The sequence below is a fragment of the Idiotropiscis lumnitzeri genome, chromosome 3 (genome assembly GCF_059441095.1).
Source record: "Idiotropiscis lumnitzeri isolate Australia: NSW breed Sydney's pygmy pipehorse chromosome 3, RoL_Ilum_1.0, whole genome shotgun sequence".
Taxonomy (NCBI): Eukaryota; Metazoa; Chordata; class Actinopteri; order Syngnathiformes; family Syngnathidae; genus Idiotropiscis; species Idiotropiscis lumnitzeri.
The window spans coordinates 29,756,247-29,777,221 of record NC_142393.1 but is presented as its reverse complement, the minus strand read 5'-3'; the positions used below and the strand labels follow the sequence as shown (position 1 = coordinate 29,777,221).

At 40.6% G+C, this 20,975-nt stretch overlaps 1 protein-coding gene across 2 annotated transcripts in view; it reads right to left on the bottom strand.

The window, feature by feature from the left end:
• Positions 1–20,975, bottom strand: part of LOC148340758 (interleukin-1 receptor accessory protein-like 1-B) — a 163,026-nt gene that overhangs the window by 87,579 nt on the left and 54,472 nt on the right. The gene's annotated exons all lie outside the window — the stretch shown is intronic.

Below are 20,975 nucleotides of genomic sequence, written 5' to 3'. Positions count from 1 at the left end.
AAAAAGAGCCTCACACAACCGGCGCGACAGAGTTCCAGAGTAAAAGAACCACTTTGAAGAGTCATCTGGGGCATTATTAAGTTAAAAAGTTGCTGTGTTTGCGCATATTATCATTAGCAAACAGTGGTAACAGCATTACCTTCTGATAATAATGTTAAAATAATCTTCAGTCAGACTGTTGATGTGGTGATGCGGGTTATTTGCATTTGGTGATGTCTGCACCACACGGCTACATTAAATATCAGTACCCAAGAAGTAGTTCGAAGTGGAAAAAGAAGTGATGGGGATTTGATTATCTTGCTAGGGGGCAACTTGTGTTGTCATACAGATAATACAACTCTTGGCTCCGCATACACTCTTAAAATTATTGGATCAAAGTAAGGCAACCCAAATTGGGTGAAATAGTTAAAGCCAGCGCTGGGTCTAAAAGTGACCAAGCCAATGATGGTTTATTTATACCCAAGGCATTGGGTTGAGGATTTGGCCCAGCATGTTGGGTTACATTTTTGATCCAACAAGTGGGTCAAAACTACCTATACTGACTAATATGTTTACATGCAGTCAACAACCCTATCAAAGCCCAAGTATTAGCAATATTCCAGTTGCGTAAGGCCATGTTCATATTCAGGCTTTCAAAAGGCAGAAAAAGACCCCTGGGTTACACCTTTTCTAACTGGAAGAGTGGTTTGTGGTCTGCGTATGGTCTATCCCATAGTCTGGCTCAAAGTAATCTAACTGTAGCTTTCTTTCCTTTGGTATTTTACTATACTGGAGAGAGAGATAGAATTGGGCATAACGGGGTGTTTGCGCCGTTGTGCACCATCATGGGATGGAATGTAGCCGAGTCCTGGCTAATCATGGCGACATCCCTAATTTGCATTAAAATCAGGGTGATCGGGCTGAACGGTGTACTTCAAATTGTGAAAGTAGAAATAGATGTGTTGGGTAAACATCAAGATCACTCCTTGTGGATGATGAAGTTGGGCACATATGTGACACGGGCAATTTGAGACTGCCTCGCGTCCGTTTAAGACCTACGACCACAGTGTTGACGCTATCAAGTGGTGGCTGACTGCTTGGTTTTGGAAGAGCAGATCATCGTGCTGGGACTTCTCCATCAGAGCACACCTGTTTTCTTGTGGTCAGTCTATTCAATCATCTGTCACTGGCTCGTGTTACGGCCCATGATGGTTCTTGCTTGAGAGAGCAATATTGTTTTTGGGTTAATTTTAAACAACTTCAACAACAAATCAATGTAAGGGCCTGACTGATTACTTATTGGTTTTAGGTTTGCCACCAGCTATATTCTTTAACAATCCCAGTTTAAAAGGTGTCTTTTGCTTTCAGTGGGGGCTGGCTCAGTCGCGTCATGTCGTTTTGTGTGGTATGCGTTAGCCAGACCCTATACCCCATGTTTGATTGTCCCACGATCCTTTCGTTTAGTGCATCTCATTAGTTCTCTCCCAGAGCCCTCATCCATTCTTTCGTTTAGCCACTTAATTCATTCATGTGTTCTAGGACATTCGCCATAACCATCTTTGATTCATTCGTTAGTCAGTTCTTTTGTGCATTGCACTAAGGCAGTAGGTGTATGTTTCACTCTACTTTGTGGTATAGTGTCACGTGAGTCTCTTGTGTTTTGCCCCTGTTTACCACAATCATAAGTACTTGCTTAAGAAACCTTGGTATAACATTGCCTTTACCCACATCCAACTCCCACTTCCGTTAGTTCCTTCTTTGTTTGCAATTATGAAGACGAATTGTAACACTCAACTGATTGAAAGGACAGTGTCACTGTATTGAATACGCCCCGCCTCTCCACTGGACTGCGCCGTGGCAGTGAAATCAATATGTACAGCAGCCTCTATAGAAAACAAACAAACATTAAAATGGACTCAAGTCATTTTAATCCAGTGCTCTTACTGTGATGTGTTCCTCTATTTACATGCCGCAGTTGGCCGAGCATAATTCCCTTGACGGGTTTCTAATGTATCCTCGTGGTTTTGGCTCTATTCAATTCAGTTTTGGCACCCGATGTTCAATGCCAGGTCTACTTTGGTTCATCAGTTTTGGTTCCTTTTTTTTTAGTTTATTCCTTATTTTATTTGTTGTTTATTTAAGTCATTTTGTTTAGTTTAAGGATTTGTTTTGATTTGATTTGTTGTAATCGACCATCTACCATTTTCCTTTTTATTTATTGAGACCTCAACCATGACCATCTTAGCAGGATTTAAAAATGTCTCTCTCTTGTAGAAAACGTGCTGTAGACCTGAGATGGCAGCTCATCTCCTCACAGTAGCGTTTAATCACTGTTTGACTTATTTTGTGAGTGTGTGGTGTCCGGGTGTTTGGATGTAGATTTTTTTTCTTTTTTTTTTAAATTTTGCCGCAGCAGTAAGCCCTAAATGTGTGTCATCTTTTCCATTCTTGGTAATTGCTGTTAACTAATTGGTCAGAAGCTTTAGTATTGTTTGCATTATTTGCTTAATAAACTTTGCTTACAATTTGGAAACAATCTCGCCCGAGGTGTAAGAGCATGCGTGTCACATAGCTTTCATTGTTTTGTTATAAACGTTACTAACAATAATTCCCTTGGTTGAAATCCCCCTGGGTGGCATTGTTGGCAACATTTACCTCATCCCGACTCATGCCAAGCAGAACATATCATAACCAGTATCATATATTGCTTATGCTCCACTATAATGAGAGCTGTATATCGCTGGCGTCAAGAGAAATCCTCGTACATCACATACCATGTCACGTTTCATGAGACCAAAAATACGTTTGTTCAACCATTAACAAAGCTTCATCGAGAGAAAGCCATTTTCAACTCTTTAAATTTTAATACATGTAAAATGCGCTGTACAAAATGTTTCTCTTACACTTTAAACTTCAATCAAAACAATTAACTGTTAAATAAATATCTCTTTGACAGTGTCAATCGATATTGAACTTCATCATCTTTGTAATGGCAAAATATTCAAGACCACTCGTGTTGAATGTTATCACATTGTATACATGGTCACAATGTTGTGGCTGGGCGGTGTATCTCTCTACAAAAGTGAAGATTTTCATGAATCAACTTCTTAATAAAGATTAGAATATAGAAAGCTTTTGACTTTGATTTTGCTGTGTTGCCAAGCTTGCAGTGGTTTAAATGGAGTAAATCACCATGGCAATATATGCTGCATGGCAACAGGTCCCTCAGTCCCTTCTCCTCATTCGGTTTTTGTCTGAGAATGCTTTTTAGGTTTCCACTTGGTATTACAGTATAAAACACGCACAGATGCTGAAATCTAAACATATCGATCTATTAACCACGAAAGGCCTGATGCTGCTCTGCAGTGTTCTCAGTGAATCAAAAACAAATCCTTTGTCCATTTATAGTCATTTTTTGTTCTCAATCCGACCTTGTTTACAAATGACACAACTTGTTTGTTACACATTTCTGATGATTTAATTTCTTTATGTGACTAATTTGGATCAGTTAAAATTGAAATACAATCATACACTGTACATATTTCTTGCACTCCGCTCGTGCAGTAAAGACCAGACTATCAGATATATATATATATCACACAGTGAAATGGAGAACATGCAAACTCCACACAGAAAGGCCGGAGCCGGAATCAAAACCACGACCTCTGCGCTGTTAGGCCATCGTGCTAACCACACACACGCACGCACGCACACACGGACACACGCATTATTCTTTCAGTCATTTTTACTGTAATTGCCAGGTGTCATCATTTGACATTGCACCACAGAACCAACATTAGCGGGAATAAAGTCTTTGCTTGTGCCTTTAAACAAAGATGAGACCACTTGTCAACTCTGGCAACTTTACTTTATTTATGAAACTCTTTGTAAAACATATGCATTAGAGATGCATGTGCATTCAGTCTAAACAAATTATGCAATGCCACTTGTGAGCGAATGTGGGCTCTGATTGCTCTGGAAAGGTGGTGATAACCTCATAAATTGAGTCATGGGTCTGTTTATAGCAGGGTTGGGCAACATTGATCCATGAGGGCCTCTATCCTCCATGTTTTAGATGTCTCCCTCTTACTTTGCACCTGATTCAAATGATCAGTTTATCAGCAACGAAGGCTGAAAACAACCCTGGTGATTTGAATAAGAAGGAGGGAAACATCTAAAAAAAGGATAGCGGCCCTTTCGGGGTACATGAGCCCTTGCACCTATTTTTCACAATACATGCGTCATTCAGGCTTGTATGGGCCAATGGGGAAGACAAAGGTGAGAATACACCCAATGAAATTAATTGTCTTAGGCCTGTTAGAGAAGGGAAAGGTGACAGCAGCAAATCGAATAAGTAAATGAGTTGATGAAGTCATTAGCCAATAAAATACTGTAATCAGCCAGAAAATCAACATCATATTCACTATAATACTGTATGTTAATTTATTGAAAGAACTCTTTGACTCCTGTATCTTAGGGCGCCCTTAACATCCTTATATTTTCTCAAAAACGCCAGTCCGCCTTGTAATGCAGTGCATGGATGAATATTGTCTTTTCGGTGGATCATCTTTATTTCAAATTCCTTCATATTACGTTCATGTTGTCATTGTCCTGTTTTGTTTTGTATGTTTCTTTTGATGAAAAAGTTGTTCGGTGGGACCTATTATTTATAGTATTACTCCAAACCTAAATCCAAACGTGTGGTTATAAATCATACTTTCTCCTGACTGGTGTCAGTTTTAGCAGTACAGCACATTGGATGAACAGATGTTCACTCTTCTTATTCTGGTTTCTTCACCAGAGAAGGTGGAGCATAATCAGAAAATCATCTACCCGGATTCCCACAATGCCAGTAATCCTCTCATCTAGCAGAACGCCTTGGGAGGTGATGAAACCCACCACATAAACAACAAGAACTGCTGCATTGCAGACATGACCAAGCGCATCTCACCCACACAGTTACAAAACACCCATGGGGGGGGGAACCATGCAAGCCTCTCTGCCTAGCCTCTTGCCTGTTCTGCTGCACTGTATCACAGCCACGTGGGCGTTCTAAGTTGGTGACTCAGACCCTCGCTGGTCCACTACAGACACTATCACATCATTTGGGCGTTGTGCCCCAGCGACCTCACAAAATGAGAGTTGGGTGGAAAATAGCGCCGTTGCAGATGGATGGAGAGCCGCCTGAGAGATGATAAGATGATGAGAATATGCAACAACAGCAGCGGCCTGATGGGTGTCTGCTCGCAGATGTCAACTCTGGCCTCTTTTTGTCTCCACTTTTCCCACACTGTTAACTAGCAGGGCCTCATTTCTTTCGTGTTCCCAAGCCTTTGTACTTGCCTAGCCTGAGCACCACTTGCTCCCCACGATTGTCTTTCAGTTGTGTCTTTCCGTTATCTGCAAGTGATTCAATTTTGAGAGAAATGGGAGGGGATGCCGATAGTTCAAAGAAAGGAAGAATTGACAAAATGATTGGAGCAGCACCTCTATCAGCACACCAAGGTCTCCATAAGCTGCACATGGAAGTGAGCACTGAAGATAAATCGAGGCAATTTCCAATAATTCAGCAGATGTTTTTCCTTTTGTTTGTCTTCTTGATTAAAGCATATTTAAAAACAATTTCCAAAATAAAATATTTAACTTGACATCAGAACTGAAATGGACAGTAAGAAAGGAGCAATTTTAGAATTAATGAAGCATGCATGCAGCAAAGTTGTTTTTGCCACTCTTTTGCTCGTTTTTTAATCTAAAGTTCTTTATAAACTCCGTGGGCTTGGGTTGACAAATACTCCTAATGATTAACCTGTGTTTTGCCGGGTTTTCTCCTGCAAGTCTAACGACATGTGGCCCTTTCATACAAGAATCAACTGTCATCCATAAATCATTCATAAATGGCAGATTGAGCATGTTCACACAAATGTTCACCAGAACTACGGTATGTTCAAAAATACAGTCAAGTTCATGAACTTTCATTCATTACACTCGTTCAGGTACAACACTTCCCTGGCACAATGACAGTTCTCATAGCTTAAAAAAAAACAACAAAATATATTCAGCTGCAAATTAATGAAAATGTGTTAAAGGTCAGTAGCTGGTGATTTTTTTTTTTTTTTTACAAAAAACATCAGCAACCTAAAACACAACATCTACTACTTCTGCACCCATTTATAAGGATTGGGTGAGTAATGTGCTTTTATTGGTCATCTTAGTAATGGACTGCATGAGCACTTTGTTGGAGAACTATAACAAGTGCTGTGTTTCAACACCACCCAGACACAAAGCGCCCAAACTGTCCCATTAAAAAAAAATAAAAAAGAATTCCTTCACAGTTAAAAAAAAACAGTCACCTGTGAACAATCACTTACGGTGAAAGATGAAGGAAGCTCCAGAATACTGCAGAGCCACAAAATCTCTGCAGTCATAAGCACAGGCCAAAAAGTCATTTAAGAAAATGATCGTCAAACGAGAATAGACAACCTGCTCTACTCTGATTACCACCCTGTTTCCTGCTCCAATTCAATTACAGAGAAGACTAGACAATACATCACTAACATCAACCCTCTAATACGTGGAAGAAATGCCACCGCTAGTTCTTCTTACCGTTTTGCACCCGGGTGATAAGTATCCTTGTGGTTCTTTAATGCATCTTTGTTAGCACAGCATGCTCATAAAATGGCGAATGAAGTCAAGGAAAGGCAGTCTTTAATGTTGTTTCCTGCCACATGCACCCCAGAAAAATATTATCTTGGCTCGTTATGAATAATATTGTACTACTTTTGGGAAGTTACACTCCTTGCTGCGATTACAAACAAAATCTACACTGAGGTCAGCAAGTTCTGCATTAATGATGAATGCACAAATGCGTGCACACACACACGCAAACACGCCGACGCGCACACGCCGACGCGCACACGCACACGCACACACACACACACACCCCCACACACAACGCAAGACAAGCGTTTTGGGCTGTCAAGAGTGAGCCTTCAAAAAATTAATTATTAATGCACAGTTGGAATAAAACAAATATATGAAAAAGGAAAACAGACTGTGTTGTATTTCCCAACTAATAGCAGTAATTGAACTTAAAAAAAAGAACTCATTTGTATGTAGGTCAGCGAAACTTTAAACTATGAAAACACATTAAGAGCTGCGCCCAATCTGTTCAGGTCATTTGGAGTTTACTTAATTCTGCGGCCTTTCTTGAAGTCATGCACGCACGATGCATGGATGTGTGCAACACACACACATACACACACACCCCCACACTAACAAAAGCTGGCTGATAACAAATAAAGTATTTTTCAAATCCAAATTATACTAAAACAATTTGCTCTAATTAGAAGCTTTGCAGTGCAGCATGTCTTCCTCACAGTTCTGAGGTGTGAGGTTCAAATCTCGGCTCCAGCCAGACATGGCAATTTTTCGAGACCGGGCAACAATGGAATCATTCCTACAATCTTTTCCAACCTGGCTCTCGTGCAGGGGTGGGCAAACTTTTTGATTGGCGGGCCACATTGGGTTCTAAAATTTGACAGAGGGGCCGGACCAGGAGGAGATGGATGTGTTTGGGTAACCTCACTTCATCTGAGAAAAAAAATACATTTAATTTTAAATTAAAGTGAACAAAAGCATTACAACAAAATACATGTCATTGAAAAACCACAGTATTTAGAAAATAAAACATTAACAAGGTTTATTCATTTCATTTTTTTCATGTTTGATGGGCCCGATTAAAGCGTCTAACGGGCCGCCTGTGGCCCCCGGGCCACAGTTTGCCCACACCTGCGCTAGTCTGACACCACTGTCATCTGATTGTCTGACAGATGTAGGCGTTGCTTGTAGCAGCGTGGCAAGGAACTGCACACGCCCATTTTCTGGATTTATTTAAGCGAGTGAGAGACAGCCGGTCGCCGCCAAATTAAACATACAATATATAAATAGTACATGTATATTGTGTTGTGGGTTAGAACAATACTTAATCATATTTGCAATTTCATATGTACCAAAAGATTAAATAATCGAAGCTTGTGGTAACATGTTTTGCGAGCTGTATGCACGTTGCCCGATCCATTCAAGTGAATGTGAGCAAACAGAGGCAAACAAAATACTTCAAATGGAACGGGCACCCAATAATAATTTGGGTGGATGTCCTCTCAATTTCTGACAGTAATGTGTGTTTCTCTCATTTATCCACCGTTGGCCTTCCCCACCCTCTTCAATCAAAGGATATCAAAGAAGTAGTGACCCCTTTAGAGAATTTTAAAGATAATTTTTTCACAAGCATAGATGAAGCAGGCAATAGGTGAAGTAAGTCGGCCCTTTAGGTGGCAATAATGTTTATTACAAAGCCATATCCAATGCCTTTCATGGGTCAGAACTTTTAAATATGACAGTAAATGATAAATAGGATGAATTCCATTCTGCGGTCCCTCGGGTTTCTATTTTGGCATCATCTTTTTGCATCGTCCAACTTTTACTTTTACTCTGGCACACTTCTATATACAGTAGCTAGGTTATTATTATCATATAGAATCAGTTACAACGGAACAGTGGGCGAGCGGTTAGGATTATTTGGCCTCACAGTTCAGACGTGCCGAGTTCGATTCCAACTCCAGCTTTGCAGTGGGGATTTTGCGTGTACTGCCCGTACCTGCATGGTTTATCTCTGGGTACTCCGGTTGCCTCCCACATTCCAAATGCATGGTAGGTTGTCTGAACAATGGAAATTGGGCCCAGGTGTGATTGTGAGCGCGGATGGTTGGTTTTCTTTGAGTGCCCTGTCATTGGCTGGCAACCAGTCCAGGGTGTACCCCGCCTACTGCCCAAAGATGGCTGGGATAGGCTGCAGCACGCCCGCGGCCCTTGTGAGGAAAAGGCGGCTCAGATAATGGATGGATGGGTAATCAGGTACACAGGGACAAGTCTTGGAGCATGTTAACTCATTCACGACCAGCCGATTAAAAAAATGGATCTTTGACGTCTTTATCCGTCAATGGTAGTAAATGAGTTAACATTATTAATGTCATTACCTTTTAACTAAATTACATGACATTCGACTTATGAAAGACATTTTTTACCCTTTTAATGAACCTTTGCTGACATATTTCAGAGGTTCTTGCATTGTTTAAAATAAGTCATTCACAGCAAATGTAATTCCAGCAGAAAGCGTCTGAACTTTAGTGAGCCTTATTCTGAACTGCACAACGTGTGTGCTGGCTGCATGCAGAGATGAAGCCAAGGCATACATTGTCAGACGTGATGTCGGCCATGTGTTGGCACTGGAATGCTACGCCCCACCGTGCGAATATCTCTTGTTTTGAAGAGGCGCAAGTGTGCATGTCCAACTTTTAAAGAAAGTCCCCACAGACCTGAAATGCTCTCTGAAATCACGAATCTAACACATGAGCTATTCGCTCACAATAACTGTTAAGAATTTTTGCGACTACTCTTGAAATACCTCTCAATTAATTGTGGCGATGCACACAATGTTGAGCATGGTGAGGATATTTGAAAGAGAAGAAAGAGAGTCACGACATGGAAGAGACAAAGGCTTGGACAGGACGTGCTGTAAAGACAGATAGGAAGAGACAGACCACCACAGACCATGTGAGAGCCCATCAGCTGCATGCATATTAATGCAGCACTGCGCAAATTCCTCTGGTGAGGCAGCTGTCAAGGTCACCAGAGATTATTGAGGCCATGACTAAACAGGCCAAGCACCGAGCACCCCCAACACCTTACCTGAGCCTCCAACCATCCCATCCAATTCAACGGCTGAGTGCGATAACATACCGACAAGTTAGCCCTTTCTCGATGATCTGTGAGTAAGTGAGGCGGACTGTATATTTGAATTTTGATGAGGGTGCGCATAATAATGAGGGCTGTTATGAAGCTAATAAAAGTCAAGTAAGCGAGTGAATGCTTGGAATCGTCCACTCTGTAAGGAATGTGAGAACGGAACATTGTGAAACATTGATGACTGTCAAATGAAGGCAGTAAGACTTCAGTAAGAATCATTAGTTTGATGGCATCAGTGTTAAACAGTATGTACTCCCCACCTTTAAGGAAAATCACAATTGAACAGCTGTAAAATAGATCAATTCGCTGAAGATACACACCAACATCCTCGCTCTAAACCCCGCTCCTTTTTGGCTCTGTCACGACTGGTATTGGAAGCTGGCTGTGTTGAATACGTCTCAGTCCCACAGACTTCAGTGAAATTCAGATTATTCAAGCAATCTTTTTTTTTTTTTTTGTGGTACAATATGAAAATGTTTAAACATGAAAAATATTAAGACAAATATAATTCCTTGAAATGCTATTATTATGGAAGTTCCCCTCAGACCAAAAAAAATGGTTAAATTTAAAATAAATAAAAAAATCTAGAAATTCCTTGCACAAACAAATATAGTGCATTGGAGTTTACGCGCTATACTCTTATACATTGCCATAGAACAGGAGCAAGATGCTCCTCTGTGGTTTAATGATGCAGTGACACACCTACGACTGCAGCCCGGCCCACGGCAACAACACCATCGTCAAGTTTGCTGACGACACGACAGTGGTCGGTCTGATCTCGGAAGGTGACGAGACAGCCTACAGAGAGGAGGTAAAGAGACTGACAACTTGGTGCAAGGACAACAGACTGCACCTTAACTCTGCTAAAACAAAGGAGATTGTCGTCGACTTCAGGAGGAACAAGACGCTGCCGCCCCCCCTCTGCATCGAAGGCGTGTGTGTGGAGAGGGTCCACACGTTCAAGTTCCTGGGAGTACAGATCTCCGATGACCTTTCTTGGAGTCACAACACCACAGCAGTGGTAAAGAAGGTCCGCCAACGTCTGCACTTCCTGAGAGTCCTCAGGAAATTCAACCTGGACAGGAAGCTGCTGCTGGCCTTCTACCACTCGTCCATCGAGAGCCTGCTGACGTACTGTGTCTCCACCTGGTACAGCGGCTGCACTGAGGCGGACAGAGTGAGGCTCCAGAGGACAGTCAAAACAGCGCAAAGGATTATTGGCTGCCCTCTCCCCCCACTGTCGGACATCTACACCGCCCGGTGCCTCAGAAGGGCTCTCAACATCGTCAATGACAATACCCACCCAAACTCACACCTGTTCGACCTGTTGCCCTCTGGCAGGCGCTACAGATGCATCAAATCAAGGACCAATAGACTGAGAAACAGTTTCTTTCCGAGAGCCATCTCCATACTGAACTCTCACACACACACGAGACCACCCTAACCTCGCAAAACAGCATTGTGATGTGTTTCTATATGCCCTATTCAGTACTGAATTCCATTGCACTGTCTTCTTTATTTATCTAATTTATATATTTGTCTGTATTATTGTTGTATTGCACTGGAGAGGGGAGCCCTCTAATCTCGTTGCACACTTGAGTACAATGACAATAAAGGGATTTCTATTCTATTCTATTCTTTGTGGAGCTCCTAAAACCAAATTAGCAGCTCCACAAATTTGGTTGCAGACCGCTGAGCCATTGCCCACAAGTGACATTTTATTTTTCAGCGCTACAGTATGGTTGTAAGAAATCAGCAATCTGAATGAACATAGTGCAGTTAAGTTGCATTTCGAGTAAGAGGAGCATTCAAGGACATGATAAAAGGTCATCCGACCCATAACCCAAAATTAGGCATCAATTTTGGCAAATGCAAGGAAGGCTTTTCTCTAAGGTTTGTCAGGAGGTGGAGCATAAATCCTTGTTACGTAGATTGGCGATTGATTCAAACCAAACTGCATCTTGGAGAATCATGTTAGCCCGGAAACTGCTCTCTACTTATTACCTGCAAGCTATTTAAGGGAAATTGAAAATTGCAATTACAGAAAAGAATGTGTTAAAAAAAGGTATTTGTGGAAAGATTTGCAGGGATGTGCACAGGCCAGATGGATGAGTAGATTTTTTTGGTGTCCCACTCATTGTAGTTCAGGTGCCACATACAGCCGAATTTGATTTCAAGTGGGCTGGACCAGTATACCATAATTAATATTAAACACAACGTGTCATACATATGTCATGCTCAAGGAACTATCCTTTGACAAAACATTGAGAACCTCAGATTTAAAATAAAATCTAAATGTGTAACTTTTATATGATCACAGTGATTAATACATAAACGCACATAACTTTAACTCACAGATATTTATTATAGAATTTAAATTTAGAAATATCTAGGAAACATTTTCACTCCAATTTATTTATGTAGAAAAATTCTCAAAACATAAGTTAACTCCAAAAATTATAGAACTCATTAACACACATAAGCAGAATGTTGCTGCAGTCATTTTTCAATTTCAATTTTAAATTTGCAGAATGGCGTCCAGTATTTAGCTTTCCCAATCACTTTGCTTACAGCGGTCTTTAAATTGGCAGTCACCATTTGCAAACTACTCCTGAGTTCATTTTGTTGCTAAATTGCACCAATAAAAATGAGTGAGCCAGTCCAAGAAGAAGCCATTTGAGCCCAAGACAAGACATGACCTCCACCGTGTTTTTCACATGTGCTGTATGATCCATTCTTTCTCCAAATGTTGGCCTTTCATCCACTTTGGTGAGAGTTCCTCTTTTTTCTTTCTTCTTCAAATAGTTGTACTGGCTACAGCTCTGTTTGAATTTCCATCTCCTGTCAGGTTCACACTAACTTTCTGGTTTTCATGTTGGTTACACATTGAAGTGTAAATTGGCGGCGATTCACACACCCAAATCCTTTTTGTTTTTTTTACCGAATATAAAATGATTGGCCTCACTCTTGCATTACTTTTTCTGGAGACTGTATACAGTTACACAAATATACTATAAGGTATTGTAATGTTAAAGGGTATATCCTTAAAGGACAGACCTTTAAATGGCATGAGACAACTGACAGGTTTATTCCTTACTGCCTTTATCCTATTGGCCCAATTTCCAATTTTCTGCCAGCGCTAGCTTGCTTTGATTCCTCAGTCTTTTCCTCGCCGGATCCGTGAACATACAATTTTCACACGAGCTGCAGATGAGCTGGTCCTCTGGTGGCAGAGTAGTTGTTGCCCCAGAGTATTCTTGTCTGGCATCACAACACAACAGGGAGATCAGAGAGCCAAGCACTGTGCCCTGTAATAGGAAGATCTCCCCCTACAGGCTTCCCCACTGCATGCACTCACTCCTCCTGTAGCCTGCTGTCTTGCTGCGACCCACTTTGCCGACTTTCTTCCCCCCTGCTCTCGCTGGTGCTTACCATTTTTCGGCATGCTCTCTTAACTTCTTTGCTTATCCCCCCCCCCCATGCACCCACCCCTCCCCTGCACTTGTTTTGAACACACCAGAAACGGGACATAGGTCTCCAGGGGTAACGGGGCTCTTATATAACACCATAAAAAATTCACACATTGCACATTCTTATTACAGAGATAAAAATTAGACGAGTCGGAGGGAAAGAAATTTGATCAGTAGTGCGATGTAACCATAAGACATTTTTCACATTTTGTTAAATAACTGCCAAAGTAATTTTTCACTTGCTGCCACAGTATCAATAAAAACAGTGCCGGGCTGTGCATTTTTCACCTAGGCCTTCAGTAAATTCCTACTTAGTCCGACTTGTATAAATCCCCCAAATAATCTTGAAAATGACCTTGCAAGTATATCTGCAATCAAATCCACACTTTTCCCTCCTTTGGAATTGTGATTTAAAAAAAGCAAGAATATAGTTTAGATTTTCGAACAGACGCTGGGTAAGACAGTCTGGTGTGGGTATTGAACCACAAGATGCGTTCGCCACCATCAACGTGAGGCCTGCGAGAAGGTCTTATGGTCACCAACTCGTGATCTGATTGGCTATCGCAGCTGTCTATCAACTCTAAGAGCCAGTTCAATCACACAGCACAAATGCCAGCACAGTTGAGTTTGAAGGCCTCAGACGAATAGTACGTGCTATGGTACTATGAAATATGAGGCGCCGTTCGGGACATAATTCAGGAATAGCTCTCACACTCACTATTGAAATGCGCTCATACACATTACTGAAATGCGCTCATACACATGGGTGAAAATGTCGCTCATACACACTAGTGAAATGCGCTCATACAAACAAACACTATGACAAGCTCGCTTAACAATCCAACATTTAAAAAAATAATAATTTATTTAACATTTAATGGATGGGCGCCATGGCGATCGAGTGGTTGGCACGTCTGCCTCACAGTGCAGAGATCCAGGATTCCAATCGGGGCTGCGGCCATCCTGTGTGGAGTTTGCATGTTCTCCCATGCTTGCATGGGTCCTCTCTGGGTCCTCTGGTTTCCTCCCACATTCCCAAAAAAAAGTCTCCTACCACACCGTCGAGTTTCCTCAATGACCATGGTGCTTGGTTCTTTACGCTGGGAGGCTCACCATCAATGCACAGGAATCTTCAATGAAGTTTTAATGCTTCCATAAGACTTGACCTGTTTATTATTATTATTATTTTTTTTACCAAGAGGTTTGTTTTTCGTCTCATTTCATTGGATAAAGCTATATTGTCTGCAAAAAATCGATATAGAACCATTTCAGACAATACATTATTACACAATTTTAGTTTTCAATTTCATTTAATAAAACATTGATAATTATATTTTCAAACACTGTGTATGATTCACTTTTCATTTGTTATTCAACAAGCAAAACAGTGGCGATCAAAATCATGCCAACTAAATGACATCTTATATGCATCTGACTGCAATAGTAACTCACATTCAAATTTACAATTACAGGTAATGGAAATGACTACTGGTGACCTCGATTCCACTGCATTTCAGTCAGAATACCTCAAACATCCTAAAAATCAAAACGTTATTATTTCTCCTTCTAAACATCTGAAGACATACTCTATATTGACCTGGCGACATTAGCATAGTTTATAGCATACAGCATAGCTTAGCTCGTCTGCATCAAGTGAGTTACGCGCTCTTTGACGCCGATACAGATCAAAATAAGGCTGTCTCCGTCTCACGGTCACTTCTGCTCACCCCAACAGCCTTCCCCGTTGCTACCACATGGAGATTTGATGGGTTTTTTTATTCGCCTCTTCAAAATCATGTCCGATTGTCTTCTCTGGCTCCCGTTTTAGCCTGTCAATCAAATAACGATGTAGGCGGGACTTCCGGTTCAAAATCGACTTCAGAATTTTCTCTATTTTGAATTGACTTTCGTTGCAATTACATAATGTCGCATGAACAATTTGCTAACTAAAGCACTAATAATAATAATAAATTAAAAAAAGAATGCCCATCCTCAAAAGTCACTTGACGCCAGCGACTACACGACTTCCTATTGGCTGGTCCAGATCGTCTTAAAAAAATGCAACTTCCAAATTAAAAGCATTCATATTTACTAAATGAGCAAAAGCGTTATTTTAAGACCATAATAAACAAGATTATGGATTATTATAATGTGTATATCTTATGCAGTATGTCACCAACTTATGGCATTGCTTGAGTTCGGCCACTTCATGACTTTTGGGCAGCGGACATGTTTTACTTTGAAAGACTGAGGAAAGGAGTTCCGATGACGTCATATATAAATACCTCTCACACAACATGGTGAAATACGCGCACACAGGCAAGTGAAACACACTCATACAGCACGTTGAAATGTGCTTATACAATCCACTGGAATCCTTTGACACACTTCCATGAAAAAAGCTCTCATACACACAACTGAAAATGGTCTCAAACATATTACTGAAAATGTTACATATATGCTACATATTTTTTCATATATTTTTTAATGTGATTAAAAAAATACTAATTTTAATTTTAAAATATGATAAAAAATGTTTTATTTAAAAAAATATCAAAAATATGTTGTGTGTACGAATTATTTTTATCACATTCATATTTTTTATTTTTTAAATCCATATATTTTTTTAATTAATTCATAAACAATTTTTTCATATGTCTCCCAAAATAAAAATTCATACCCGCAACGCTTTTTTCATAATTTTTTATGTGATATGTGAATGTGTGTATGAAAGCTTTTCAGTCATGTGATTGACAGGCGAAGACGGGAGCCAGAGAAGAGTAGAAAATCAGTCGTTGTAAAAGAGCACTATAATAATAATGTAAAAAAATAAAAAACAGGGATCTCCATGCTCTAGCAACGTGGACGGCTGTAAGGGTGCGGAGAAGTGACCGTGAGACGGAGAGAGCCGTGTTTTGAACGTATCGGCGTCGGAAAGCGCGTAACTCACTTGATGCAGACGAGCTAAGCTATGCTATATGCTATAAACTATGCTATTGTCGCCAGGCCATTATACAGTATTCCTTTAGATGTTTAGAATGAGAAATAATACACAACGTTTTGCTTTTTATGATGTTCGAGGTATTCTGACTGAAATGCAGTGGAATCGAGGTTACCAGTAGTCATTTCCATTACCTGTAATTGTAAATTTGAATGTGAGTTACTATTGCAGTCAGATGCATATGAGATGTCATTTAGTTGGCACGATTTTGATCGCCACTGTTTTGCTTGTTGAATAACGAATGAAAAGTGAATCATACACAGTGTTTGAAAATATAATTATCAATGTTTTATTAAATGAAATTGAAAACTAAAATTGTGTAATATTGTATTGTCTGAAATGGTTCTATATCGATTTTTTTTGCAGACAAATATAGCTTTTTCTAAAGAAATGAGACGAAAAACAAATGTCTAGGTAAAAATAAATAAATAATTATAATAATAAGCAGGTCATGTCTTATGGAAGCATTAAAACTTCATTGAAGATTCCTGTGCATTGATGGCGAGCCTCCCAGCGTAAAGAACCAAGCACCATGGTCATTGAGGAAACTCGACGGTGTGGTAGGAGACTTTTTTTTGGGAATGTGGGAGGAAACCAGAGGACCCAGAGAGGACCCATGCAGGCATGGGAGAACATGCAAACTCCACACAGGATGGGCGGAGCCCCGATTGGAATCCTGGATCTCTGCACTGTGAGGCAGACGTGCCAACCACTCGATCGCCGTGGCGCCCATCCATTCAATGTTAAATAAATTATAATTTTTTTAAATGTTGGATTGTTAAGCGAGCTTGTCATAGTGTTTGTTTGTATGAGCGCATTTCACTAGTGTGTATGAGCACTTTTCAGTAATGTGTATGAGCGCATTTCACCCATGTGTATGAGCGCATTTCAGTAATGTGTATGAGCGCATTTCACTTGTGTGTATGCGCGACAACATTTCACCAATGTGTATGAGCGCATTTCAATAGTGAGTGTGAGAGCTATTCCTGAACTATGTCCCGAACGGCGCCTCATACTATGAAATCTGCCTTGCAACACAAGCTAGCTGAATTCTGATTGGATAAAAACACTCACCTAAAATTACAACATTGGAATATATATGTGTAGATGGTCAGTCATTCATATCATTGCATTCGACAAAGGTTGAATCGAGGCAACTGCACTATTACAGTTTGATGAATTTGAACTGTTTTTTTTCTCAATTTCCAAAAATGCTTAAAGAAATTAATAGGGCAAATGGGCTATTATGCAAATGATTTACTTACTAGTTGAGTAATGTCGTGTATGTGTGGGTAATAAAATACTTTTTTTTTAATTAAAAAAAGGCTTAATAAATATGATATTATTCCTTTTGCATATCGAACACTAGTTTTGAAATCATAAACAAGTTTAATGTTTCATCAGGCACCAATTAATTTTTTTACAGGAGATTTTTCTTTGTGAAATGGCAGCTGTGGTGCTTGCATCAAATTATCAGTGGAGGAAACAAGATCGTTGCACTCTAATGCAGCTTCCACTTGCTAGATTTCCCTCATCAGTGGGAATGGAAGACACTTTCCACCCATGCACAAGGCAATTTGGGTATTTTCTCTCCCACTCAACATGTCAAGCGGAGCCACAATTGCAACAACAATGAAGTCATTGGTGATTTTCTCCTATGCGCACATGTAATAAAGTCCAACTGATGAAAAAGCTGCCAAAGCCTGTTGAGATTTTTTTTCTGTTTTCAGCTCATCAGATCAAAATGTGAGTGGATGAGAGTGTCCTTTCCCTTGTTTCCTTGTTTCGTCTTAAGACAGTATTACTTAATGCCATGTAGACATCAGTCATTACTTGGCTACCCACGAAATCAGACATTGAAAAGACACGCACATATCGGCTGACCAGATGTCCCAATTTGCCCTTTTTTTTTTTCAAACCAAAAAAATAGTGACCAACCAGCATTTGGAAAATCTCACAATCTGCATACTGTAACATCCCAACCATGACAAAGAGACACTGCTTCCTCGTTCATTTATTGGCTGTAACTTACACCAAAACAGTCCAACAAGCTTCCTCTCCTCTCACATGTGTGACTATAAGCTAGTATAAAGTTAACATGCAAATTGAAGTCATGTTCAGTTGGAATAAATTCTCGCGTAAACGGCTCCTAAAGAAGACAGCTTACCCCTCCAACGTCAGAAATTAAATGCATTATGTTAGGGTTTTCCAGTACTTTACAAAAAAGCTTGACTGCAGCCTCAATGCGCACAAACAGGTATAAAATCACAGAGAAATAGGTGGAAATCTGGTACAAGTTCTCTAATTTCAGCAGAAGTACAAGTGAGGAACCGCGCCAACGCTGCTGGATGGCTGCTCCAACATGAGCAAGAAAACTTCTAGCCCATATCTTTGTCATCTGCCAAATTCTTATTTGCAGCATCCATAGAAAAGTCAAGCTATTACTTTCTTCTAATCGAGAGCGTACTGAGCAGCATCTACTTCAAAAGTGGACCAATCAGATAAAAGGTGATGAATCCCTCCGCCACCTCAAACAGTGCTTCAAGGTTAAAATTTTCATGAGGTAAACGTCTGTGTGAGTGCTGGTGCATCATGCGGCAATCACCAGCAGAGCAACGTGACATTTGACATGCAACAACTCTGTTGCACCCATCATGCACGTCTGGGACACAGGCCAAATTGTGCCGTTGACTGGGTGCTCGGCCACTCCCCTATGGCACACCCTCTCAGCCTGGCACTCAGTGACAAATCAGAAACTCAAAAATGGTGCCTGACTGCCCTCAAATGATCAAAGTTGCAAAAATCTTTTGGCACAAGTTTTTGGGGGGGCTTGTTTCTGTTCCTTGAGCTGAAGTTGAGTTCCCACTGACACCAGCTAAAGCGCTGAAAGGAAACTCATCTTCTATTGTCCCTCACTACTGTTTCGGGAGGTAATTGAGCATTTGGGAATTTGCATGTCTTTGCAGGGAAGACCCATTAATTGAGAATGATTGTATAATTTGTTCCACTCTTGTGACTTTTAATGCACCAGAGAAATAGGGTTGTTGCACAACAGAATGATAATCAGAGTAGGGCGCTGCCTATTGGATTTAAGTTGCCTCACTTACAGTAAGTGTGGATACATTTGTGCAACGTATATGAAATTGGTTATGAATTTACAATGCCGATGATCCATCCAGAAGACAGTATATATATATATATATATATATATATATATATATATATATATATATATATATATATATATATATGTTTTTTTTTCTCAATACGTACTTTGAATTGAACAGAGGAGAAATGAAAACCCATTAAAATTAAATATCACAAAATTGATAGAATATTCTTAGTTGAGACGTTCCCTGCTCGGATAATTGAAAGCAGCCACTAATGCAAAGTAACTTACACAGTAACTGTAATGTAATTGGAACCTGTGTGTTCACATGATATCTGTATCCAACCAATTAACCCACAAAATACGCAGAGTTGAAAATCACAGCCTATGGCATATTGTTGCTGTTTAAATGTAAAGTTAAAATCACTCTTTATGATAATGGTGGAAAATATCAAATTACCGTGTCAGCCTTTCCGTTTGTCAATTCAGATCCTTCGACAACACAAATAATGTGCCCATTTATATTCAACTCAATGGGAGGACAGAATTTATTTTGGGATTAAAAGCAAAGAAAAACATTCCCTGCACACTGTTATGATAGGACCAATATATTTAAGGTCTAACCTGAGTGTTTTAGATCCATGCATATAAGACACAGAGTCGGTCATGATGTCTTTTTGGGTGGTGGCCCGCCAGGTTTAGATGGTCCTGTCAGCACTTAATTGTATTGGCCCCAAACATTCATGATGTAATATGTTCACGTTTGGTGAATTGTCTTTCACTTGTCTAGCACCTTTCCACCTATTAAGGATGTCACTGATGGTGTAGTGGTACACTCGCCCGACTTGTGTGCGGGCAGCGTGGGTTCGGTTCCCACTCAGTGACGGCGTCTATGTCTACCCTGTGACTGGCTGGCAACAGTTCAGAGCCGCCGCGCCGGATCATCACGTTGTCGTTGTGCGGTGGCAGAGTACCCATACGGGGAAACCAAGAATGATCCAAAAACCCGGCGTCCAAACCGAAACTCTGTTTTGCTCCCGGACCCACACCTCTATGAATAGAGGTGTGTTGTGTAAAGGTTAATATAACCAATCAGAGTTAATGTTGTTATCTCAGCCAATCAGGGGACTTGTTACAGGAATGTGGGGTTGTAAGGAAAACATGAGTCGTCATAGTAAATGTTAACAAGCAAGTTAACCGCTCTCTCTCTCTCGTTATTTAATCACACAATAACGTAACATGGTGTCAGAAGTGGGATCTTCGTGAATCGCGGGAGGATAGGTTCCCATGAGAAGAATTGCCCGGACGAGACGATCGGGTGGCTACATTAGGCTCGAAGCTAACGGTGGCTCGCTAACGCCAGGCTAGAAGGCCGAGAGAGGAGCCGACTTCGCCGAAGGTGCGTCGGGGAGACGTAAACAGGCGAGAAGGCGGCCGATAAAGCTAAAAAGAAGGACAACGAACCAAGGTGCCGTTTAAGCTATAATTAAAAAGAAAAAAAAAATGCTCAACAACCCTCCAGCACTGGCGAGCAGTGTCCAGCTAGCTCCACCCGGTAACTTTGACTTCAGCAATGCAAATGAATGGCCAAAGTGGATACGACGGTTTGAAC